The 24,303-nt window shown below is 36.8% G+C and overlaps 1 long non-coding RNA gene across 4 annotated transcripts in view; it reads left to right on the forward strand.

Moving 5' to 3' along the window:
* The window catches only part of LOC126294983 (uncharacterized), a 40,033-nt gene extending 16,406 nt beyond the window's left edge, over positions 1 to 23,627 (forward strand). For 2 of the 4 annotated variants that reach the window (XR_007552371.1, XR_007552373.1), the window contains exon 3: positions 23,557 to 23,627. This is a non-coding gene — a long non-coding RNA (uncharacterized LOC126294983). Of the gene's footprint in view, positions 1 to 22,823; positions 22,895 to 23,556 lie in introns of those variants that run through there. The other 2 variants (XR_007552370.1, XR_007552372.1) reach the window with 1 other exon arrangement.
* Positions 23,628 to 24,303: the final 676 nt, after the last annotated feature.

Here is a 24,303-nt window from a genome sequence, read left to right on the forward strand (position 1 = left end):
GGTTAGTTTAGGTTAGGTTAAGTTAGGTTAGGTTAAGTTAGGTTAGGTTAGGATGAGTAACTTTAGATTAAGTTGGGTTATCCTTGGTTGCGATGGGTTAGGTAAGGTTAGGTTTGGTTAGGATGGGTTAGTTTAGGTTAGGTGGGGTTATCATAGGTTGGGTTTTGTGAGGTGACGTTAGGTTAGGTTTAGTTGTTTTAGGTTAGATTATTTTAGCTTAGTTTGGGATAGGTTACGTTAGGTTGGTTTAGGTTACCTTACGTTAGGTTAGGTTAGGTTAGGTCAGGTTAGTTTAGGTTAGGTTTGGTTAGGTTTGCTTAGGTTATGTTAGGTAATGTTGGGTTAGGTTAGGTTAGGTTGGGATAGAATAGGTTAGGATAGGTTACGTTAGGTTATGATTGGTTATGTTAGGTTAGGTTAGGTTAGGTTAGGTTATTTTAGGTTGGGTTAGATAAGGTTAGCTAATGTTAGGTTAGGTTAGGATGAGTTAGTTTAGGTTAGGTTGGGTTATCTTAGGTTGTGTTGGGTTAGGTAAGGTTAGGTTTGGTAAAATTGTGTAAAGTTATGTTAGGTTAGGTGAAGTTAGGTTGGGATAAGTTTCGTTATTTCGGTTTAGGTTACATTAGGTTAGGTTAGGTTAGGTTAAGTTAAGTTATGTTAGGTAAAGTTAGGTTAGGTTGGATTAGGCTTATGTTAGGTTAGGTTACATTTGGATAGGATAAATTAATTTAGGTTATTTTAAGTTAGGTTAGGTTAGATTATGATTGCTTAATTTAGGTTAGGTTATGTTATCTTAGGTTGGGTTGTGTTAGGTGGGGTTAGGTTAGGATAGGTTGTGTTAGGTTAGGTTGGGTTAGGTTAGGGTAGGTTAGGTTAGTTTGGGATAATTTACATTAGGTTGGTTTTGTGTTAGGTTAAGTTAGGTTAGGTTAGGTTAGGTTAGGTTAGGTTAGGTTGGGATAAGTTACGTTAGGTTAGGTTAAGTTAGGATAGATTAGGAAGCTTAATTTAGCTTAGATTTGGTTATCTTTAGTTGGGTTGGGTTAATTGAGGTTAGGTTAGGTTACATTAGGTTAGGTTAGGTTAGGTTAGGTTAGGTTAGGTTAGGATGGGGTAGTTTAGGTTAGGTTTGGTTATCTTAGGTTGGGTTGGGTTAGGTGAGGTTAGGTTAGGTTAAGTTGTGTTAGGTTAGCTTGGGTTAGGTTAGGTTATATTAGGTTAGGTTGGGATAAATTAAGTTAGATTAGTTTAGTTTAGATTAATTTAGGTAAGGTTTAGCTTAGGTTAGGTAGTGTTATGTTAGGTTAGGTTCAGTTAGGATCGGTTAGCTTACATTAGGTTACGTAAGGTAAGGTTAGGTTGGGTTATTTTAGGTTAGGTTACTTTAGGTTAGGTTAGATTAGGTTACGTCAAGTTAGGTTAGGTTAGGTTGGGTTAGGTTAGGTTAAGTTAAGTTAGGTTAGGTTAGGATGGGTTTGTTTAAGTTAGGTTATGTTATCTTAAGTTGGGTTAGGTTAGATGAGGTTAGGTTAGGTCAGGGTAGGTTAGGTTAAGAAATGTTAAGTTAGGATAGGTTAGGTTAGGTTAGGTTAAGTCAGGTTAGGTTAGGTTAGGTTAGGTTAGTTAAGCTTAGGTGAAGTTAGATTAGGTTAGGTTATGTTAGGTTAGGTTAGGATAGGATAGGTTAGGGTAGGTTATTTTCCGTTAGGATACATTAGGTGAGGTTAGCTTACGTTAGGTTAGGTTAGTTTAGGTTACATGAGGTTAGGATAGGTCAGGTTAGGTTAGGTTAGGTTAGGTTGGGTTAGGTTAGGATATGTTAGGTTTGGATAGGTTAGTTTATGTTATAATAGGTTAAGTTAGGTTAGATTAGGTGAGGTTTGGTTAAGTTAGGTTAGGTTAGGTTAGGTTAGATTAAGTTAGGTTGATTTAGGTTAGGTTAGGTTAAGTTAGGTTAGATTAGTATGAGTTAGTTTCGGTTAGGTTTGTTATGTTAGGTTGGGTTGGGCTAGGTAACGTTAGGTTTGGTTAAGTTGTGTTAGGTTAGGTTAAGTTAGGTTCAGATAAGTAACGTTAGGTTGGTTTAGATTAGGTTAGGTAAGTTTTGGTAAGGTTAGGTTAGGTTATGATATGTTAGGTTAGGTTAGGTTAGGTTTGTTGAGGTTAGGTTATGTTTGGTTAGGTTGGGATAAGTTACATTAGGTAAGGTTAGGTTGGGTTAGGTTAGGTTAGTAAGCTTTAGTTTAGCTTAGGTTGGGTTACTGTAAGTTGGGTAGGGTTATCTGAGTTTAGTTTAGGTTAAGTTGTGTTAGGTTAGGTTAGGTTAGGTTAGGTTAGGTCATGTTAGGTTAGGCTATCTTACGTTAGGTTGGGATATATTACGTTAGATTAATTTAGGTTAGGTTAAGTTAGGTAAGGGTTAGCTTAGCTTAGGGAATGTTATGTTAGGTTAGGTTCGGTTAGGATAGGTTAGTTTAGGTTAGGTTATGTAAGGTAAGGTTAGGTTAGGTTAGGTTAGATTAGGTTACTTTAGGTTATGTTAGATTAGGATAGGTTAGGTTAGGTTAGTTTAGGTTAGGTTGGGCTTGGTTAGGTTAGGTTAAGTTAGGTTAGGTTAGGATGGGTTAGTTTAAGTTAGGTTTTGTTATCTAAAGTTGGGTTAGGTTATGTGAGGTTAGGTTAGGTGAGGGTAGGTTAGGTTAAGATAGTTTAGGTTAGGTTAAGTTAGGTTAGGTAGGTTAAGGTAGGTTAGGTTAGGTTACATTAGGTTAGATTAGGTTAGGTAAGGTTTAGGTTAGGTTAGGTTAGATTAAGTTAAGTTACTTTATGTTAGGTTAGTTTAGGTTAGATTAGTTTAAGGTCGGTTATGTAAGGTTACATTGAATTAGGTTAGGATAGGTTAGGTTCGGTTAGGTTAGGTTAGGTTAGGATGGGTTAGTTTACATTAGATTGTGTTATTTTAGGTTTGGTTGGGTTATGTAAATTTAGGTCAAGTTAAGTTGTGTTAGGTTCGGTTAGGTTAGGATAGGTTATATTAAGTTGGGATAAGTTACGTTAGGTTATGTTAGGTTAGGTTAGGTTAAGTTAGGGTAGGGTGGGTTATGTTAGATTAGGTTATCTTAGGTGTGGTTTAGTTTAGGTTAGGATGGGTTATCTTAGGTTGTGTTTTTTTAGGTGAGGTTAGGTTCGGTTAAGTGGTGTTAGGTTATGGTAGGTTATCTTAGGTTGGGATAGGTTGGGCTAGGTTGGTTTAGGTTAGTTTAGGTTAGGTTACGTTAGGTCAGGTCAGATTAGGTTAGGTTAGGTTAGGTTAGGTTGGGATGAGTTACGTTAGGTTAGGTTAGGTTAGGATAGATTAGGAAGCTTAATTTAGCTTAGATTTGGTTATCTTTAGTTGGGTTGGGTTAATTGAGGTTAGGTTACCTTACGTTAGGTTAGGTTAGGTTAGGTCAGGTTAGTTTAGGTTAGGTTTGGTTAGGTTTGCTTAGGTTATGTTAGGTAAGGTTGGGTTAGGTTAGGTTAGGTTGGGATAGAATCGGTTAGGATAGGTTACGTTAGGTTATGATTGGTTATGTTAGGTTAGGTTAGGTTAGGTTAGGTTATTTTAGGTTGGGTTAGATAAGGTTAGGTAATGTTAGGTTAGGTTAGGATGAGTTAGTTTAGGTTAGGTTGGGTTATCTTTGGTTGTGTTGGGTTAGGTAAGGTTAGGTTTGCTATAATTGTGTAAAGTTATGTTAGGTTAGGTGAAGTTAGGTTGGGATAAGTTTCGTTATTTAGGTTTAGGTTACATTAGGTTAGGTTAAGTTAAGTTATGTTAGGTAAGGTTAGGTTGGATTAGGCTTAGGTTAGGTTAGGTTACATTTGGATAGGATAAATTAATTTAGGTTATTTTAAGTTAGGTTAGGTTAGATTATGATTGCTTAATTTAGGTTAGGTTATGTTATCTTAGGTTGGGTTGTGTTAGGTGGGGTTAGGTTAGGATAAGTTGTGTTAGGTTCGGTTGGGTTAGGTTAGGGTAGGTTAGGTTAGTTTGGGATAATTTACATTAGGTTGGTTTTGTGTTAGGTTAAGTTAGGTTAGGTTAGGTTAGGTTAGGTTGGGATAAGTTACGTTAGGTTAGGTTAGGTTAGGATAGATTAGGAAGCTTAATTTAGCTTAGATTTGGTTATCTTTAGTTGGGTTGGGTTAATTGAGGTTAGGTTAGGTTACATTAGGTTAGGTTAGGTTAGGTTAGGTTAGGTTAGGTTAGGATGGGGTAGTTTAGGTTAGGTTTGGTTATCTTAGGTTGGGTTGGGTTAGGTGAGGTTAGGTTAGGTTAAGTTGTGTTAGGTTAGCTTGGGTTAGGTTAGGTTATATTAGGTTAGGTTGGGATAAATTAAGTTAGATTAGTTTAGGTTAGGTTAATTTAGGTAAGGTTTAGCTTAGGTTAGGTAGTGTTATGTTAGGTTAGGTTCAGTTAGGATCGGTTAGCTTACATTAGGTTACGTAAGGTAAGGTTAGGTTCGGTTATTTTAGGTTAGGTTTCTTTAGGTTAGGTTAGATTAGGTTACGTCAAGTTAGGTTAGGTTAAGTTGGGTTAGGTTAGGTTAAGTTAAGTTAGGTTAGGTTAGGATGGGTTTGGTTAAGTTAGGTTATGTTATCTTAAGTTGGGTTAGGTAAGGTCAGGGTAGGTTAGGTTAAGAAATGGTAAGTTAGGATAGGTTAGGTTAGGTTAGGTTAAGTCAGGTTAGGTTAGGTTAGGTTAGGTTAGGTTAGGTAAGCTTAGGTGAAGTTAGGTTAGGTTAGGTTATGTTAGGTTAGGTTAGGATAGGATAGGTTAGGGTAGGTGACTTTACGTTAGGATACATTACGCTAGGTTAGCTTACATTAGGTTAGGTTAGTTTAGGTTACATTAGGTTAGGATAGGTCAGGTTAGGTTAGGTTAGGTTAGGTTGGGTTAGGTTAGGATATGTTAGGTTTGGATAGGTTAATTTAAGTTAGGATAGGTTAAGTTAGGTTAGATTAGGTGAGGTTTGGTTAGGTTAGGTTAGGTTAGGTTAGGTTAGATTAAGTTAGGTTGATTTAGGTTAGGTTAGGTTAAGTTAGGTTAGATTAGTATGAGTTAGTTTCGGTTAGGTTTGTTATGTTAGGTTGGGTTGGGCTAGGTAACGTTAGGTTTGGTTAAGTTGTGTTAGGTTAGGTTAAGTTAGGTTCAGATAAGTTACGTTAGGTTGGTTTAGATAAGGTTAGGTAAGTTTTGGTAAGGTTAGGTTAGGTTATGATATGTTAGGTTAGGTTAGGTTAGGTTTGTTGAGGTTAGGTTATGTTTGGTTAGGTTAGGTTTGGTTAGGTTGGGATAAGTTACATTAGGTAAGGTTAGGTTGGGTTAGGTTAGGTTAGGAAGCTTTAGCTTAGCTTAGGTTGGGTTACTGTAAGTTGGGTAGGGTTATCTGAGTTTAGTTTGGGTTAAGTTGTGTTAGGTTAGGTTAGGTTAGGTTTGGTTAGGTCATGTTAGGTTAGGTTATGTTACGTTAGGTTGGGATATATTACGTTAGATTAATTTAGGTTAGGTTAAGTTAGGTAAGGGTTAGCTTAGCTTAGGGAATGTTATGTTAGGTTAGGTTCGGTTAGGATAGGTTAGTTTAAGTTAGGTTACGTAAGGTAAGGTCAGGTTAGGTTAGGTTAGATTAGGTTACTTTAGGTTATGTTAGATTAGGATAGGTTAGGTTAGGTTAGTTTAGGTTAGGTTGGGCTTGGTTAGGTTAGGTTAAGTTAGGTTAGGTTAGGATGGGTTAGTTTAAGTTAGGTTTTGTTATCTAAAGTTGGGTTAGTTTATGTGAGGTTAGGTTAGGTCAGGTTAGGTTAGGTTAAGATAGGTTAGGTTAGGTTAAGTTAGGTTAGGTAGGTTAAGGTAGGTTAGGTTAGGTTACATTAGGTTAGATTTGGTTAGGTAAGGTTTAGGTTAGGTTAGGTTAGATTAAGTTAAGTTACTTTATGTTAGGTTAGTTTAGGTTAGATTAGTTTAAGGTCGGTTATGTAAGGTTACATTGAATTAGGTTAGGATAGGTTAGGTTCGGTTAGGTTAGGTTAGGTTAGGATGGGTTAGTTTACATTAGATTGGGTTATCTTAGGTTTGGTTGGGTTATGTAAATTTAGGTCAAGTTAAGTTGTGTTAGGTTCAGTTAGGTTAGGATAGGTTATATTAGGTTGGGATAAGTTACGTTAGGTTATGTTAGGTTAGGTTAGGTTAAGTTAGGGTAGGGTGGGTTATGTTAGATTAGGTTATCTTAGGTTTGGGTTAGTTTAGGTTAGGATGGGTTATCTTAGGTTGTGTTTTTTTAGGTGAGGTTAGGTTCGGTTAAGTGGTGTTAGGTTATGGTAGGTTATCTTAGGTTAAGATAGGTTAGGCTAGGTTGGTTTAGGTTAGTTTAGGTTAGGTTACGTTAGGTCAGGTCAGGTTAGGTTAGGTTAGGTTACATTAGGTTAGGTTATGTTAGGTTAGAATAGTTTGGTTTAGGTTAGGATAGGTTAGGTTAGGCTTGGTTAGGTTAGGTTTGGTTAGGTTAGATTAGTTTAGGTTAGTGTAGGTAAGTTTAGGATGGGTTAGTTCAGGTTAGGTAGGGTTATCTTTGGTTGGGTTGGGTTATTTGAAGATAGAATAGGTTAAGTTGTGTTAGGTTAGGTTAGGTTGTATTAGGTTGTTTTAGGTTAGGTTAGGTTAAGTTAGGTTAGGTTAGAATGAGTTAGTTTAGGTTATGTTGGGTTATCTTAGGTTGCAATGGGTTAGGTAAGGTTAGGTTTGGTTAGGATGGGTTATTTTAGGTTAGGTGGGGTTATCTTAGGTTGGGTTTTGTTAGGTGAGGTTAGGTTAGGTTGAGTTGTGTTAGGCTAGATTAGGTTAGCTTAGTTTGGGATAGGTTATGTTAGGTTGGTTTCGGTTACTTTAGGTTAGGTTAGGTTAGGTCTGGTTAGGTTAGGTTGGTTTAGGTTAGGTTAGCTTAGGTGACATTAGGTAAGGTTAGGGTACGTTAGGTTGGGATAGGATAGGTTAGGATAGGTTATGTTAGGTTATGATAGGTTAGGTTAGGTTAGGTTAGGTTGGGATAAGTTACATTAGGTAAAGTTAGGTTGGGTTAGGTTAGGTTAGGAAGCTTTAGTTTAGCTTAGGTTGGGTTACTGTAAGTTGGGTAGGGTTATCTGAGTTTAGTTTAGGTTAAGTTGTGTTAGGTTAGGTTAGATTAGGTTAGTTTAGGTCATGTTAGGTTAGGTTATGTTACGTTAGGTTGGGATATATTACGTTAGATTAATTTAGGTTAGGTTAAGTTAGGTAAGGGTTAGCTTAGCTTAGGGAATGTTATGTTAGGTTAGGTTCGGTTAGGATAGGTTAGTTTAGGTTAGGTTATGTAAGGTAAGGTAAGGTTAGGTTAGGTTAGGTTAGATTAGGTTACTTTAGGTTATGTTAGATTAGGATAGGTTAGGTTAGGTTAGTTTAGGTTAGGTTGGGCTTGGTTAGGTTAGGTTAAGTTAGGTTAGGTTAGGATGGGTTAGTTTAAGTTAGGTTTTGTTATCTAAAGTTGGGTTAGGTTATGTGAGGTTAGGTTAGGTGAGGGTAGGTTAGGTTAAGATAGTTTAGGTTAGGTTAAGTTAGGTTAGGTAGGTTAAGGTAGGTTAGGTTAGGTTACATTAGGTTAGATTAGGTTAGGTAAGGTTTAGGTTAGGTTAGGTTAGATTAAGTTAAGTTACTTTATGTTAGGTTAGTTTAGGTTAGATTAGTTTAAGGTCGGTTATGTAAGGTTACATTGAATTAGGTTAGGATAGGTTAGGTTCGGTTAGGTTAGGTTAGGTTAGGATGGGTTAGTTTACATTAGATTGTGTTATTTTAGGTTTGGTTGGGTTATGTAAATTTAGGTCAAGTTAAGTTGTGTTAGGTTCGGTTAGGTTAGGATAGGTTATATTAAGTTGGGATAAGTTACGTTAGGTTATGTTAGGTTAGGTTAGGTTAAGTTAGGGTAGGGTGGGTTATGTTAGATTAGGTTATCTTAGGTGTGGTTTAGTTTAGGTTAGGATGGGTTATCTTAGGTTGTGTTTTTTAGGTGAGGTTAGGTTCGGTTAAGTGGTGTTAGGTTATGGTAGGTTATCTTAGGTTGGGATAGGTTGGGCTAGGTTGGTTTAGGTTAGTTTAGGTTAGGTTACGTTAGGTCAGGTCAGATTAGGTTAGGTTAGGTTAGGTTAGGTTGGGATGAGTTACGTTAGGTTAGGTTAGGTAAGGATAGATTAGGAAGCTTAATTTAGCTTAGATTTGGTTATCTTTAGTTGGGTTGGGTTAATTGAGGTTAGGTTACCTTACGTTAGGTTAGGTTAGGTTAGGTCAGGTTAGTTTAGGTTAGGTTTGGTTAGGTTTGCTTAGGTTATGTTAGGTAAGGTTGGGTTAGGTTAGGTTAGGTTGGGATAGAATAGGTTAGGATAGGTTACGTTAGGTTATGATTGGTTATGTTAGGTTAGGTTAGGTTAGGTTAGGTTATTTTAGGTTGGGTTAGATAAGGTTAGGTAATGTTAGGTTAGGTTAGGATGAGTTAGTTTAGGTTAGGTTGGGTTATCTTTGGTTGTGTTGTGTTAGGTAAGGTTAGGTTTGGTAAAATTGTGTAAAGTTATGTTAGGTTAGGTGAAGTTAGGTTGGGATAAGTTTCGTTATTTAGGTTTAGGTTACATTAGGTTAGGTTAAGTTAAGTTATGTTAGGTAAGGTTAGGTTGGATTAGGCTTAGGTTAGGTTAGGTTACATTTGGATAGGATAAATTAATTTAGGTTATTTTAAGTTAGGTTAGGTTAGATTATGATTGCTTAATTTAGGTTAGGTTATGTTATCTTAGGTTGGGTTGTGTTAGGTGGGGTTAGGTTAGGATAAGTTGTGTTAGGTTCGGTTGGGTTAGGTTAGGGTAGGTTAGGTTAGTTTGGGATAATTTACATTAGGTTGGTTTTGTGTTAGGTTAAGTTAGGTTAGGTTAGGTTAGGTTAGGTTGGGATAAGTTACGTTAGGTTAGGTTAGGTTAGGATAGATTAGGAAGCTTAATTTAGCTTAGATTTGGTTATCTTTAGTTGGGTTGGGTTAATTGAGGTTAGGTTAGGTTACATTAGGTTAGGTTAGGTTAGGTTAGGTTAGGTTAGGTTAGGATGGGGTAGTTTAGGTTAGGTTTGGTTATCTTAGGTTGGGTTGGGTTAGGTGAGGTTAGGTTAGGTTAAGTTGTGTTAGGTTAGCTTGGGTTAGGTTAGGTTATATTAGGTTAGGTTGGGATAAATTAAGTTAGATTAGTTTAGGTTAGGTTAATTTAGGTAAGGTTTAGCTTAGGTTCGGTAGTGTTATGTTAGGTTAGGTTCAGTTAGGATCGGTTAGCTTACATTAGGTTACGTAAGGTAAGGTTAGGTTCGGTTATTTTAGGTTAGGTTACTTTAGGTTAGGTTAGATTAGGTTACGTCAAGTTAGGTTAGGTTAAGTTGGGTTAGGTTAGGTTAAGTTAAGTTAGGTTAGGTTAGGATGGGTTTGGTTAAGTTAGGTTATGTTATCTTAAGTTGGGTTAGGTAAGGTCAGGGTAGGTTAGGTTAAGAAATGGTAAGTTAGGATAGGTTAGGTTAGGTTAGGTTAAGTCAGGTTAGGTTAGGTTAGGTTAGGTTAGGTTAGGTAAGCTTAGGTGAAGTTAGGTTAGGTTAGGTTATGTTAGGTTAGGTTAGGATAGGATAGGTTAGGGTAGGTGACTTTACGTTAGGATACATTACGCTAGGTTAGCTTACGTTAGGTTAGGTTAGTTTAGGTTACATTAGGTTAGGATAGGTCAGGTTAGGTTAGGTTAGGTTAGGTTGGGTTAGGTTAGGATATGTTAGGTTTGGATAGGTTAATTTAAGTTAGGATAGGTTAAGTTAGGTTAGATTAGGTGAGGTTTGGTTAGGTTAGGTTAGGTTAGGTTAGGTTAGATTAAGTTAGGTTGATTTAGGTTAGGTTAGGTTAAGTTAGGTTAGATTAGTATGAGTTAGTTTCGGTTAGGTTTGTTATGTTAGGTTGGGTTGGGCTAGGTAACGTTAGGTTTGGTTAAGTTGTGTTAGGTTAGGTTAAGTTAGGTTCAGATAAGTTACGTTAGGTTGGTTTAGATAAGGTTAGGTAAGTTTTGGTAAGGTTAGGTTAGGTTATGATATGTTAGGTTAGGTTAGGTTAGGTTTGTTGAGGTTAGGTTATGTTTGGTTAGGTTAGGTTTGGTTAGGTTGGGATAAGTTACATTAGGTAAGGTTAGGTTGGGTTAGGTTAGGTTAGGAAGCTTTAGCTTAGCTTAGGTTGGTTTACTGTAAGTTGGGTAGGGTTATCTGAGTTTAGTTTGGGTTAAGTTGTGTTAGGTTAGGTTAGGTTAGGTTAGGTTAGGTCATGTTAGGTTAGGTTATGTTACGTTAGGTTGGGATATATTACGTTAGATTAATTTAGGTTAGGTTAAGTTAGGTAAGGGTTAGCTTAGCTTAGGGAATGTTATGTTAGGTTAGGTTCGGTTAGGATAGGTTAGTTTAAGTTAGGTTACGTAAGGTAAGGTCAGGTTAGGTTAGGTTAGATTAGGTTACTTTAGGTTATGTTAGATTAGGATAGGTTAGGTTAGGTTAGTTTAGGTTAGGTTGGGCTTGGTTAGGTTAGGTTAAGTTAGGTTAGGTTAGGATGGGTTAGTTTAAGTTAGGTTTTTTTATCTAAAGTTGGGTTAGGTTATGTGAGGTTAGGTTAGGTCAGGTTAGGTTAGGTTAAGATAGGTTAGGTTAGGTTAAGTTAGGTTAGGTAGGTTAAGGTAGGTTAGGTTAGGTTACATTAGGTTAGATTTGGTTAGGTAAGGTTTAGGTTAGGTTAGGTTAGATTAAGTTAAGTTACTTTATGTTAGGTTAGTTTAGGTTAGATTAGTTTAAGGTCGGTTATGTAAGGTTACATTGAATTAGGTTAGGATAGGTTAGGTTCGGTTAGGTTAGGTTAGGTTAGGATGGGTTAGTTTACATTAGATTGGGTTATCTTAGGTTTGGTTGGGTTATGTAAATTTAGGTCAAGTTAAGTTGTGTTAGGTTCAGTTAGGTTAGGATAGGTTATATTAGGTTGGGATAAGTTACGTTAGGTTATGTTAGGTTAGGTTAGGTTAAGTTAGGGTAGGGTGGGTTATGTTAGATTAGGTTATCTTAGGTTTGGGTTAGTTTAGGTTAGGATGGGTTATCTTAGGTTGTGTTTTTTTAGGTGAGGTTAGGTTCGGTTAAGTGGTGTTAGGTTATGGTAGGTTATCATAGGTTAAGATAGGTTAGGCTAGGTTGGTTTAGGTTAGTTTAGGTTAGGTTACGTTAGGTCAGGTCAGGTTAGGTTAGGTTAGGTTACATTAGGTTAGGTTATGTTAGGTTAGAATAGTTTGGTTTAGGTTAGGATAGGTTAGGTTAGGCTTGGTTAGGTTAGGTTTGGTTAGGTTAGATTAGTTTAGGTTAGTGTAGGTAAGTTTAGGATGGGTTAGTTCAGGTTAGGTAGGGTTATCTTTGGTTGGGTTGGGTTATTTGAAGATAGAATAGGTTAAGTTGTGTTAGGTTAGGTTAGGTTGTATTAGGTTGTTTTAGGTTAGGTTAGGTTAAGTTAGGTTAGGTTAGAATGAGTTAGTTTAGGTTATGTTGGGTTATCTTTGGTTGCAATGGGTTAGGTAAGGTTAGGTTTGGTTAGGATGGGTTATTTTAGGTTAGGTGGGGTTATCTTAGGTTGGGTTTTGTTAGGTGAGGTTAGGTTAGGTTGAGTTGTGTTAGGCTAGATTAGGTTAGCTTAGTTTGGGATAGGTTATGTTAGGTTGGTTTCGGTTACTTTAGGTTAGGTTAGGTTAGGTCTGGTTAGGTTAGGTTAGTTTAGGTTAGGTTAGCTTAGGTGACATTAGGTAAGGTTAGGTTAGGTTAGGTTGGGATAGGATAGGTTAGGATAGGTTATGTTAGGTTATGATAGGTTAGGTTAGGTTAGGTTATTTTAGGTTGGGTTTGATTAGGTTAAGTTATGTTAGGTTAGGTTAGGATGAGTAAGTTTAGGTTAGATTGGGTTATCTTTGGTTGTGTTGGGTTAAATAAGGTTAGGTTTGGTAAAGTTGTGTAAAGTTATTTTAGGTTAGGTTAAGTTAGGTTGGGATAAGTTATTTCATTTCGGTTTCGGTTAGGTTGGGTTATTTCAGGTTAAAATAAGTTATGTGAGGTGAGGATAGGTTAGGTTAGGTTACGTTTAGGTTAGGTTAGGTTAAGTTTGGTTAGGATAGGTGAATTTAGATTACTTTAGGATAGGTTAGGTTAGGTCAGGATGGGTTAGTTTAGGTTAGGTTGTGTTATCTTAGGTTGGGTTAGGTGTTGTTAGGTTAGGATAAGTTGTGTTAGGTTAGGTTAGGTGAGGTTAGGGTAGGTTAGGTTAGGTTGGGTGATATCAGGTTATTGTTAGGTTAGGTTACATGAGGTTAGGTTTCATTGGGTTGGGTTATGTGAGATTGGGTTAAGTTAAGTTAGGTTAGATTAGGTTAGATCAGGTTAGATTAGGTTGGGTTACGTTAGGTTAGGTTCACTTAGGTTAGGTTAGAATGAGTTAGTTTAGGTTTAGGTTGGGTTATCTTGGGTTGGATTGGGTTAGGTAAGGTTAGGTTATGTTAGGTTAGGTTATGTTAGGTTAGGTTAGGTTAGGTTAGGTTAGGTAAGGTTAGGTTAGGTTATCTTAGGTGAGGTCAGGTTACAGTTAGGTTAGGTTACTTGAGGTTAGGTTAGGTTGTGTTGTGTTAGGTTGGGTTAGGTTAAGTTAGGTTAGGTTAGATTAAGTTAGGTAAGGTTAAGTTAGGTTGGATTAGGTTGTCTTAGGTTCACTTAGTTTAGGTTAGAATGAGTTAGTTTAGGTTTAGGTTCGTTACCTTAGGTAGGATTGGGTTATGTAAGGTTAGGTTAGGTTAAGGTGTGTTAGGTTAGGTTAGGTTAGCTTAGGTTGGGATAGGTTACGTTATGTTGGTTAAGGTTAGTTTAGGTCAGGTTAGGTTAGGACAGGTTAGGTTTGGTTAGGTTAGTTTAGGTTCAGTTGGGTTTGGTTAGGTTAGGTTTGGTTAGGTTAGGTTAGTTTAGGTTAGGGTAGGTATGGTTAGGATGGGTTATTTTGGGTTAGGTTGGGGTATCTTAGGTTGGGTTGGGTTAGGTGAGGATAGGATAGGTTAAGTTGTGTTAGGTTAGGTTAGGTTAGGTTAAGTTAAGTTAAGTCAGGTTGGGATAAGTTGCATTAGGTTGTATTAGGTAAGGATAAGTTAGGTTGGGTTTGGTTAGGTTAGATTAGGATTGGTTAGCTTAGCTTATTTTAGTTTGGGTTAGGTTAGGTTAGGTTAAGTTAGGTTATGTTTGGTTAGGTTTGGTTAGGTTAGGTTAGGTTATGTTAGGTTACTGTAGGTTAGGTTAGGAGGGGTTGGTTTATGTTAGGTTGGGTTGGGTTAGCTGAGGTTAGGTTAGGTTAAGTTGTGTTAGGTTAGGTAAGGTAAGTTAGGTTAGGTTAGGTAATATTAGGTTAGTTTAGGTTAGGTTAGGTTAGTTTAATTTAGGTTACGTTAGATCAGTTTAGGTTAGGTTTGTTTAAGTTACGTTAGGTTACGTTAGGTTAGTTTAGGTTAGGTTATGTTGGTATGGGTTAGGTTAGGTTTGGTTAGGTTATGTTAGGTTAGGTTAGGTTAGGTTTGGTTAGGTTTGGTTAGGTTAGTTTAGGTTAGGTTAGGTTAAGTTAGGATGGGTTAGTTTAGGTTCGGTTTGGATATCCTTGCTTTTATTGGGTTAGGTAACTTTGGGTTTGGTTACGTTGTGTAAAGTTAGGTTATTCAGATTGGGATAAGTTACTTTATTTTGGTTTACTTTAGGATAGGTTTGGTTTGGTTAGGTTAGGTTAGGTTAGGATGTGTTAGTTTACATTAGGTTGGGTTATCTTAGGTTGGGTTGGGTTATGTAAGGTTAGGATAAGTTAAGTTGTGTTAGGTTAGGTTAGGTTAGGATAGGTTATATTAGGTTAAGTTAGGTTAGGATAGAATAGGTTAGGTTCCGATAAGTTAGGTTAGGGTAGTTCAGGTTAGGTTAGTTTAATGTAGGGTTGGTTAGGTTAGGTTAGGTTAGGTTAGGTTAGCTTAGGTCAGGTTAGTTTAGGTTTGGTTAGGTTAGTTCAGTTTACATTATTTTTGATTAGGGTGGGTTAGGTTTGGTTAGGTTAGGTTAGGTTAGTTTAGGTTAGGTTCAGTTAGGTTTGGTTAGGTAAGGTTAGGTTAGGATAGGATAGGTTAGTTTAGGTTAGGTTAGGTTAGGTTAGGTTGGGTTGTGTGAGGTGAGGTTAGGTTAGGTTAAGTTGTGTTAGGTTAGGTTAGGTTAGGTTATTTTAGGTTGGGATAACTTATGTTAGGATGGTTTAGGTTAGAGTATGTTAGGATAGGTTAGGTTAAGATACGTTAGTATAAGTTAGGATGGGTTAGTTTGGGTTAGGTTGTGTTATCTTAGGTTGGGTTTCTTGGGTGAGGTTAAGTTAGGTTAGGTTATGTTAGGGTAGGTTAGTTTAGATCAGGTTAGGTTAGGTTAGGTTAGGTCAGGATGTGTTAATTTCGGTTAGGCTGGGTTAGGTTAGGATAGTTTAGATTATGTTAGTTTAGGGTAGTTTAGGTTAGGTCAGGATATGTTAATTTTGGATAGTTTGGGTTGGGTTAGGATAGGTTAAGTTAGGTTAGGTTAGGTTAGGATGGGTTAGTTTAGGTTAGGTTATGTTATCTTATGTTGGGTTGGGTTAGGTGGGGTTAGGTTAGGATAAGTTGTGTTAGGTTAGTTTAGGTTAGGTTAGGTTTAATTTGGTTAGGTTAGGTTAGGTTTGGATATTTTAGATTTGGTTACGTTATGTTAGGTTAGTTTAGGTATGTTAAGGTTAGGATAGGTTATGTTAGCTTAGGTTAGGTTAGTTTAGGATAGGTTCGGTTAAGTTATGTTACGTAAGGTTATGTTAGGTTAGGTTGGGTTAGGTTAGGTTAGGTTAGGTTAGGTTAGTTTAGGTTAGGTTAAGTTCGGTTTTTTGAGGTTAGATTAGGTTGGGATAAGTTACTTTAGGTTAGGTTAGGTTAGGATGGGTTAGTTTAGCTTAGGTTGGGTTCTCTTAAGTTGGGTTGCGTTAGGTGAGGTTAGGTTTGGTTAAGTTGTGTTAGGTTAGGTTATGTTAGTTTAGGTTTTGATAAATTACGTTAGATTAGTTTAAGTTAGGTTAAGTTAGGTAAGGGTTAGCTGAGGTCAGGTAATGTTATGTTAGGTTAGGTTCAGTAACGGTAGGTTAGTTTAGGTTAGGTTTCGTAAAGTAAGGTTAGTTTGGGTTAGGTTATGATAGGTTACGTTAGGTTAGGTTAGATTAGGTTAGGTTAGGTTAGGTTAGGTTGGGTTAGGGTGGGTTAGGTTAGGTTAGTTTAAGTTAGGTTAGGTTAGGATGGGTTAGTATAAGTTAGGTTGGGTTATCTTAAGTTGGGTTGGGTTGGGTAAGGTTAGGTTAGGTTAAGTTGTGTTAGGTTAGGTTAGGTTGGGATAAGTTACATTAGGTTGGTTTAGGTTAGGTTAGGTTAGGTTAGGTCAGGGTAGGTTAGGTTAAGCTAGGTTAGGTTAGGTTAGGTTAGGTTTGTTTAGGGATAGGTTAGGTTAGGATGGGTTAGTTTACGTTAGGTTTGGTTATCTTAGGTTGTGGTGGGTTATGTAAGGTTAGGTTAGGTTAAGTTGTGTTAGGTTAGGTTAGTTTAGGATACGTTATATTAGGTTGGGATAAATTACGTTAGGTTATGTTAGGTTAGGCTGGGTTTGTTTGGGATAAGTTATGTTAGGTTGTGTTAGGTTAGGTTAGGTTAGGTTTTGTTAGGTTAGTTTAGGTTAGGTTACATGAGGTTAGGTTTGGTTGGGTTAGGTTATGTTAGGTTTGGTTAGGTTAGGTTAAGTTTGGTTGATTTTGGTTAGGTTAGGTTAAGTTAGGATAGGTTAGGATGAATTAGTTTAGGTTAGTTTTTTGCATTTCGATTTGGGATGGGTTAGGTAAGGCTAGGTTTGGTTAAGTTGTGTTACGTTAGGTTAAGTTAGGTGTGTTTAGGTTAGGTTAGGTTTGGTAAGGTTAGGTCAGTTTACATTATGTTTGATTAGTTTGTGTTAGGATAGATTAGGTTAGGTTAGATTAGTTTATGTTAGTTTGGGTTTGGTTATGTTATGTTAGGTTAGTTTAGGTTAATTTCGGTTAGGTTAGGTTAGGTTAGGTTTGGTTAGGATAGGATGGGTTAGTTTAGGTTAGGTAAGGTTATCTTAGGTTGGGTTGGGTTAGGTGAGGTTAGGTTAGGTTAAGTTGTGTTAAATTAGGTTAGGTTAGGTTATGTTATTTTAGGTTGGGATAAGTTATGTTAGGATGGTTTAGGTTAGATTATGTTAGGATAGGTTAGGTTAAGTTAGGTTAGGATAAGTTAGGATGGGTTAGTTTAGTTTAGGTTGGGTTATCTTAGGTTGGGTTTCTTGGGTGAGGTTAAGTTAGGTTAGGTTATGTTAGGTTAGGTTAGGTTAGATCAGGTTAGGTTAGGTTATGTTAGGTCAGGATGTGTTAATTTTAGTTAGGTTGGGTTAGGTTAGGATAGTTTAGGTTAGGTTAGTTTAGGGTAGGTTAGGTTAGTTCAGGATATGTAAGTTTTGGTTACGTTGGGTTAGGTTAGGATAGGTTAGGTTAGGTTAGGTTAGGTTAGGATGGGTTAGTTTAGGTTAGGTTATGTTATCTTATGTTGGGTTGGGTTAGGTGGGGTTAGGTTAGGATAAGTTGTGTTAGGTTAGTTTAGGTTAGGTTGGGATAATTTATGTTAGTTTGGTTTAATTTATCATAGGTTAAGTTATTTTAAGTTAAGATAGGTTAGGGTGGTTTAGGTTTGGTTAGGTTAGGATAGGATAGGTTAGTTTAGGTTATGTTAAGTTAGGTTAGGTTAGGTTAGGTTAGGTTGGGATAAGTTACGTTGGGTTAGTAAAGGTTAGGTAAGGTTTGGTTAGCTTAGGTTAGGTAAGGTTAGGTTATGTTAGGTTAAGTTAGTTTAGGTTAGGTTAGGTCAGTATAGGTTAAGTTAGGTTAGGTTAGGTTACGTTAGTTTAGGTTAGGGTGGGATAGCTTACGTCAGGTTAGGTTAGGTTGGGATAATTTATGTTAGTTTTGTTTAATTTATCAAAGGTTAAGTTAGGTTAAGTTAAGATAGGTTAGGGTGGTTTAGGTTTGGTTAGGTTAGGATAGAATAGGTTAGGTTAGGTTATGTTAAGTTTGGTTTGGTTGGTTAGGTTATGTTTGGCTAGGTTAGTTTAGGTTAGGTTAGGATGGGTTAGTTTAGGTTAGGTTATTTTATCTTAGGTTGGGTTAGGTTAGGTGAGGTCAGGATAGAGATAGGTTAGGTTTCGTGAGGTTAGGTTATGTTATGTTAGGTTAGGTTAGGTTAGGATAAGTCAGATTAGGTTCGGTTGGGTTAGGTTAGGTTAGGTTGAGTTAGATTTTGTTAGAATGAGTTATTTTTAGTTTTCTGGTTGGGTTATCTTATGTTTGGATGTATTAGGAAGGGTTAGGTTTGGTTAAGTTGTGTTAAGTTAGGTTAGGTTAGGTTAGGTTAGGTTATGATAAGTTACGTTAGGTTAGTATAGGATAGGTAAGGTTGGGTTAGCTTAGGTTAGGTAAGGTTAGGTTATGTTAGGTTAAGTTAGTTTAGGTTAGGTTAGGTCAGTATAGGTTAAGTTAGGTTAGGTTAGGTTACGTTAGGTTAGGTTAGGTTGGGATAGCTTACGTTAGGTTGGTTTGGGTTAGTTTAGGTTAGGTTAGGTTAGGTCTGGTTAGGTTAGTTTACGTTAGGTTAGGTTAGGTTGGATTAGGTTAAGTTAGGTTAGGTTAGGTTAGGTTAGGTTTCGTTATTTTAGGTTGGGTTAGGTTATGTTTGGTTAAGTTAGGTTAGGTTAGGTTGAGTTAGTTTACGTGAGGTTTCGTTATCTTAGGTTTGTTTGGGTTAGATAAGGCAAGGCTTGGTTAAGTTGTTTTAGGTTAAGTTAGGTTAGGTTTGGATAAGTAAGGTTACGTTAGTTTAGGTTAGCTAGGTTAGGTTAGTTTTTGTTATGTTAGGTAAGGTTAGGTTAGGTCAGTTTAGGATAAGCTATATTATGTTGGAATAAGTTTCGTTAGGTTAGGTTAGGTTGGGATAAGTTACGTTACGTTGGTTTAGGTTAGGTTAAGTTAGGTTAAGTTAGGTTAGGTTACATTAGTTAGGTTAGGGTGGGTTAGGATAGATTAAATTAGGTTGGGTTAGGTTAGTATAGGTTAGGTCGGGATAGGTTAGGTTAGGTAAGGCTAGGTTAGTTTAGGTTAGGTTAGGTTAGGTTTGGTTAGGTTAGGTTAAGTTAGGTTAGGATGGGTTAGTTTACATTAGGTTGGTTTATCTTAGGTTGGCTTGGGTTATGTAAGGTTAGGTTATGTTAAGTTAAGTTAGGTTAGGTTAGTTTAGGATAGGTTATATTAGGTTGAGATAAATTACGTTAGGTTATGTTAGGTTAGGCTAGGTTTGGTTGGGATAAGTTACGTTAGGTTATGTTAGGTTAGGTTAGATTAATTTAGGTTAGGGTGGGTTAGGATCAGTTAGGTTAGTTTAGGTTTGTTTATGTTAGGTTATGTTTGGTTAGATTAGGTTAGGTTAGTGTAGGTTAAGTTAGGTTAGGATAGAATAGGTTAGGTTCCGATAAGTTAGGTTAGGGTAGTTCAGGTTAGGTTAGGTTAATGTAGGGTTGGTTAGGTTAGGTTAGGTTAGGTTAGGTTAGCTTAGGTCAGCTTAGTTTAGGTTTGGTTAGGTTAGTTCAGTTTACATTATTTTTGATTAGGGTGGGTTAGGTTTGGTTAGGTTAGGTTAGGTTAGTTTAGGTTAGGTTCAGTTAGGTTTGGTTAGGTAAGGTTAGGTTAGGATAGGATAGGTTAGTTTAGGTTAGGTTAGGTTAGGTTAGGTTGGGTTGTGTGAGGTGAGGTTAGGTTAGGTTAAGTTGTGTTAGGTTAGGTTAGGTTAGGTTATTTTAGGTTGGGATAACTTATGTTAGGATGGTTTAGGTTAGAGTATGTTAGGAAAGGTTAGGTTAAGATACGTTAGTATAAGTTAGGATGGGTTAGTTTGGGTTAGGTTGTGTTATCTTAGGTTGGGTTTCTTGGGTGAGGTTAAGTTAGGTTAGGTTATGTTAGGGTAGGTTAGTTTAGATCAGGTTAGGTTAGGTTAGGTTAGGTCAGGATGTGTTAATTTCGGTTAGGCTGGGTTAGGTTAGGATAGTTTAGATTATGTTAGTTTAGGGTAGTTTAGGTTAGGTCAGGATATGTTAATTTTGGATAGTTTGGGTTGGGTTAGGATAGGTTAAGTTAGGTTAGGTTAGGTTAGGATGGGTTAGTTTAGGTTAGGTTATGTTATCTTATGTTGGGTTGGGTTAGGTGGGGTTAGGTTAGGATAAGTTGTGTTAGGTTAGTTTAGGTTAGGTTAGGTTTAATTTGGTTAGGTTAGGTTAGGTTTGGATATTTTAGATTTGGTTACGTTATGTTAGGTTAGTTTAGGTATGTTAAGGTTAGGATAGGTTAGGTTAGCTTAGGTTAGGTTAGTTTAGGATAGGTTCGGTTAAGTTATGTTACGTAAGGTTATGTTAGGTTAGGTTGGGTTAGGTTAGGTTAGGTTAGGTTAGGTTAGTTTAGGTTAGGTTAAGTTCGGTTTTTTGAGGTTAGATTAGGTTGGGATAAGTTACTTTAGGTTAGGTTAGGTTAGGATGGGTTAGTTTAGCTTAGGTTGGGTTCTCTTAAGTTGGGTTGCGTTAGGTGAGGTTAGGTTTGGTTAAGTTGTGTTAGGTTAGGTTATGTTAGTTTAGGTTTTGATAAATTACGTTAGATTAGTTTAAGTTAGGTTAAGTTAGGTAAGGGTTAGCTGAGGTCAGGTAATGTTATGTTAGGTTAGGTTCAGTAACGGTAGGTTAGTTTAGGTTAGGTTTCGTAAAGTAAGGTTAGTTTGGGTTAGGTTATGTTAGGTTACGTTAGGTGAGGTTAGATTAGGTTAGGTTAGGTTAGGTTAGGTTAGGTTAGGGTGGGTTAGGTTAGGTTAGTTTAAGTTAGGTTAGGTTAGGATGGGTTAGTATAAGTTAGGTTGGGTTATCTTAAGTTGGGTTGGGTTGGGTAAGGTTAGGTTAGGTTAAGTTGTGTTAGGTTAGGTTAGGTTGGGATAAGTTACATTAGGTTGGTTTAGGTTAGGTTAGGTTAGGTTAGGTCAGGGTAGGTTAGGTTAAGCTAGGTTAGGTTAGGTTAGGTTAGGTTTGTTTAGGGATAGGTTAGGTTAGGATGGGTTAGTTTACGTTAGGTTTGGTTATCTTAGGTTGTGGTGGGTTATGTAAGGTTAGGTTAGGTTAAGTTGTGTTAGGTTAGGTTAGTTTAGGATACGTTATATTAGGTTGGGATAAATTACGTTAGGTTATGTTAGGTTAGGCTGGGTTTGTTTGGGATAAGTTATGTTAGGTTGTGTTAGGTTAGGTTAGGTTAGGTTTTGTTAGGTTAGTTTAGGTTAGGTTACATGAGGTTAGGTTTGGTTGGGTTAGGTTATGTTAGGTTTGGTTAGGTTAGGTTAAGTTTGGTTGATTTTGGTTAGGTTAGGTTAAGTTAGGATAGGTTAGGATGAATTAGTTTAGGTTAGTTTTTTGCATTTCGATTTGGGATGGGTTAGGTAAGGCTAGGTTTGGTTAAGTTGTGTTACGTTAGGTTAAGTTAGGTGTGTTTAGGTTAGGTTAGGTTTGGTAAGGTTAGGTCAGTTTACATTATTTTTGATTAGTTTGTGTTAGGATAGATTAGGTTAGGTTAGATTAGTTTATGTTAGTTTGGGTTTGGTTATGTTATGTTAGGTTAGTTTAGGTTAATTTCGGTTAGGTTAGGTTAGGTTAGGTTTGGTTAGGATAGGATGGGTTAGTTTAGGTTAGGTAAGGTTATCTTAGGTTGGGTTGGGTTAGGTGAGGTTAGGTTAGGTTAAGTTGTGTTAAATTAGGTTAGGTTAGGTTATGTTATTTTAGGTTGGGATAAGTTATGTTAGGATGGTTTAGGTTAGATTATGTTAGGATAGGTTAGGTTAAGTTAGGTTAGGATAAGTTAGGATGGGTTAGTTTAGTTTAGGTTGGGTTATCTTAGGTTGGGTTTCTTGGGTGAGGTTAAGTTAGGTTAGGTTATGTTAGGTTAGGTTAGGTTAGATCAGGTTAGGTTAGGTTATGTTAGGTCAGGATGTGTTAATTTTAGTTAGGTTGGGTTAGGTTAGGATAGTTTAGGTTAGGTTAGTTTAGGGTAGGTTAGGTTAGTTCAGGATATTTAAGTTTTGGTTACGTTGGGTTAGGTTAGGATAGGTTAGGTTAGGTTAGGTTAGGTTAGGATGGGTTAGTTTAGGTTAGGTTATGTTATCTTATGTTGGGTTGGGTTAGGTGGGGTTAGGTTAGGATAAGTTGTGTTAGGTTAGTTTAGGTTAGGTTGGGATAATTTATGTTAGTTTGGTTTAATTTATCATAGGTTAAGTTATTTTAAGTTAAGATAGGTTAGGGTGGTTTAGGTTTGGTTAGGTTAGGATAGGATAGGTTAGTTTAGGTTATGTTAAGTTAGGTTAGGTTAGGTTAGGTTAGGTTGGGATAAGTTACGTTGGGTTAGTAAAGGTTAGGTAAGGTATGGTTAGCTTAGGTTAGGTAAGGTTAGGTTATGTTAGGTTAAGTTAGTTTAGGTTAGGTTAGGTCAGTATAGGTTAAGTTAGGTTAGGTTAGGTTACGTTAGTTTAGGTTAGGGTGGGATAGCTTACGTCAGGTTAGGTTAGGTTGGGATAATTTATGTTAGTTTTGTTTAATTTATCAAAGGTTAAGTTAGGTTAAGTTAAGATAGGTTAGGGTGGTTTAGGTTTGGTTAGGTTAGGATAGAATAGGTTAGGTTAGGTTATGTTAAGTTTGGTTTGGTTGGTTAAGTTATGTTTGGCTAGGTTAGTTTAGGTTAGGTTATGATGGGTTAGTTTAGGTTAGGTTATTTTATCTTAGGTTGGGTTAGGTTAGGTGAGGTCAGGATAGAGATAGGTTAGGTTTCGTGAGGTTAGGTTATGTTATGTTAGGTTAGGTTAGGTTAGGATAATTCAGATTAGGTTCGGTTGGGTTAGGTTAGGTTAGGTTGAGTTAGATTTTGTTAGAATAAGTTATTTTTAGTTTTAGGTTGGGTTATCTTATGTTTGGATGTATTAGGAAGGGTTAGGTTTGGTTAAGTTGTGTTAAGTTAGGTTAGGTTAGGTTAGGTTAGGTTATGATAAGTTACGTTAGGTTAGTATAGGATAGGTAAGGTTGGGTTAGCTTAGGTTAGGTAAGGTTAGGTTATGTTAGGTTAAGTTAGTTTAGGTTAGGTTAGGTCAGTATAGGTTAAGTTAGGTTAGGTTAGGTTACGTTAGGTTAGGTTAGGTTGGGATAGCTTACGTTAGGTTGGTTTGGGTTAGTTTAGGTTAGGTTAGGTTAGGTCTGGTTAGGTTAGTTTACGTTAGGTTAGGTTAGGTTGGATTAGGTTAAGTTAGGTTAGGTTAGGTTAGGTTAGGTTTCGTTATTTTAGGTTGGGTTAGGTTATGTTTGGTTAAGTTAGGTTAGGTTAGGTTGAGTTAGTTTACGTGAGGTTTCTTTATCTTAGGTTGGGTTGGGTTAGATAAGGCAAGGCTTGGTTAAGTTGTTTTAGGTTAAGTTAGGTTAGGTTTGGATAAGTAACGTTACGTTAGTTTAGGTTAGCTAGGTTTGGTTAGTTTATGTTATGTTAGGAAAGGTTAGGTTAGGTTTGTCTAGGATAAGCTATATTATGTTGGAATAAGTTTCGTTAGGTTAGGTTAGGTTGGGATAAGTTACATTACGTTGGTTTAGGTTAGGTTAAGTTAGGTTAAGTTAGGTTAAGTTAGGTTAGGTTACATTAGTTAGGTTAGGGTGGGTTAGGATAGAATAAATTAGGTTGGGTCAGGTTAGTATAGGTTAGGTCACGATAGGTTAGGTAAGGTAAGGCTAGGTTAGTTAGGTGAGGTCTGGATAGAGATAGGTTAGGTTTTGTGAGGTCAGGTTAGGTTATGTTAGGTTAGGTTAGTTTAAGTTAGTTTAGGTTAGGTTAGGTCAGTATAGGTTAAGTTAGGTTAGGTTAGGTTACGTTAGGTTAGGTTAGGGTGGGATAGCTTACGTTAGGTTGGTTTGGGTTAGTTTAGGTTAGGTTAGGTTAGGTCAGGTTAGGTTAGTTTACATTAGGTTAGGTTAGGTTGGATTAGTTTAAGTTAGGTTGGGTTAGGTTAGGTTAGGTTTCGTAATTTTAGGTTGGGTTAGGTTATGTTTGGTTAAGTTAGGTTAGGTTAGGTTGAGTTAGTTTACGTGAGGTTTCGTTATCTTAGGTTGGGTTGGGTTAGATAAGGCAAGGCTTGGTTAAGTTGTTTTAGGTTAAGTTAGGTTAGGTTTGGATAAGTACCGTTACGTTAGTTTAGGTTAGCTAGGTTAGGTTAGTTTATGTTATGTTAGGAAAGGTTAGGTTAGGTTTGTCTAGGATAAGCTATATTATGTTGGAATAAGTTTCGTTAGGTTAGGTTAGGTTGGGATAAGTTACGTTACGTTGGTTTAGGTTAGGTTAAGTTAGGTTAAGTTAGGTTAGGTTACATTAGTTAGGTTAGGGTGGGTTAGGATAGAATAAATTAGGTTGGGTCAGGTTAGTATAGGTTAGGTCACGATAGGTTAGGTAAGGTAAGGCTAGGTTAGTTTAGGTTAGGTTAGGTTAGGTTTGTTTAGGTTAGGTTAGGTTAGGTTCGGATGGGTTAGTTTACATTAGGTTGGGTTATCTTAGGTTGGCTTGGGTTATGTAAGGTTAGGTTAGGTTAAGTTAAGTTAGGTTATGTTAGTATAGGATAGGTTATATTAGGTTGAGATAAATTACGTTAGGTTATGTTAGGTTAGGCTAGGTTTGGTTGGGAAAAGTTACGTTAGGTTATGTTAGGTTAGGTTAGATTAATTTAGGTTAGGGTGGGTTAGGTTCAGTGAGGTTACTTTAGGTTTGTTTATGTTAGGTTAGGTTTTATTTGGTTAGATTAGGTTAGGTTAGTGTAGGTTAGGTTAGGTTAGGATAGAATAGGTTAGGTTCCGATAAGTTAGGTTAGGGTAGTTCAGGTTAGGTTAAGTTAATGTAAGGTTGGTTAGGTTAGGTTAGGTTAGGTTAGGTCAGGTTAGTTTAGGTTAGGTTAGGTTTGGTTAGGTTAGTTCAGTTTACATTATTTTTGATT

The sequence above is a fragment of the Schistocerca gregaria genome, chromosome 11 (genome assembly GCF_023897955.1).
Source record: "Schistocerca gregaria isolate iqSchGreg1 chromosome 11, iqSchGreg1.2, whole genome shotgun sequence".
Lineage (NCBI taxonomy): Eukaryota > Metazoa > Arthropoda > Insecta > Orthoptera > Acrididae > Schistocerca > Schistocerca gregaria.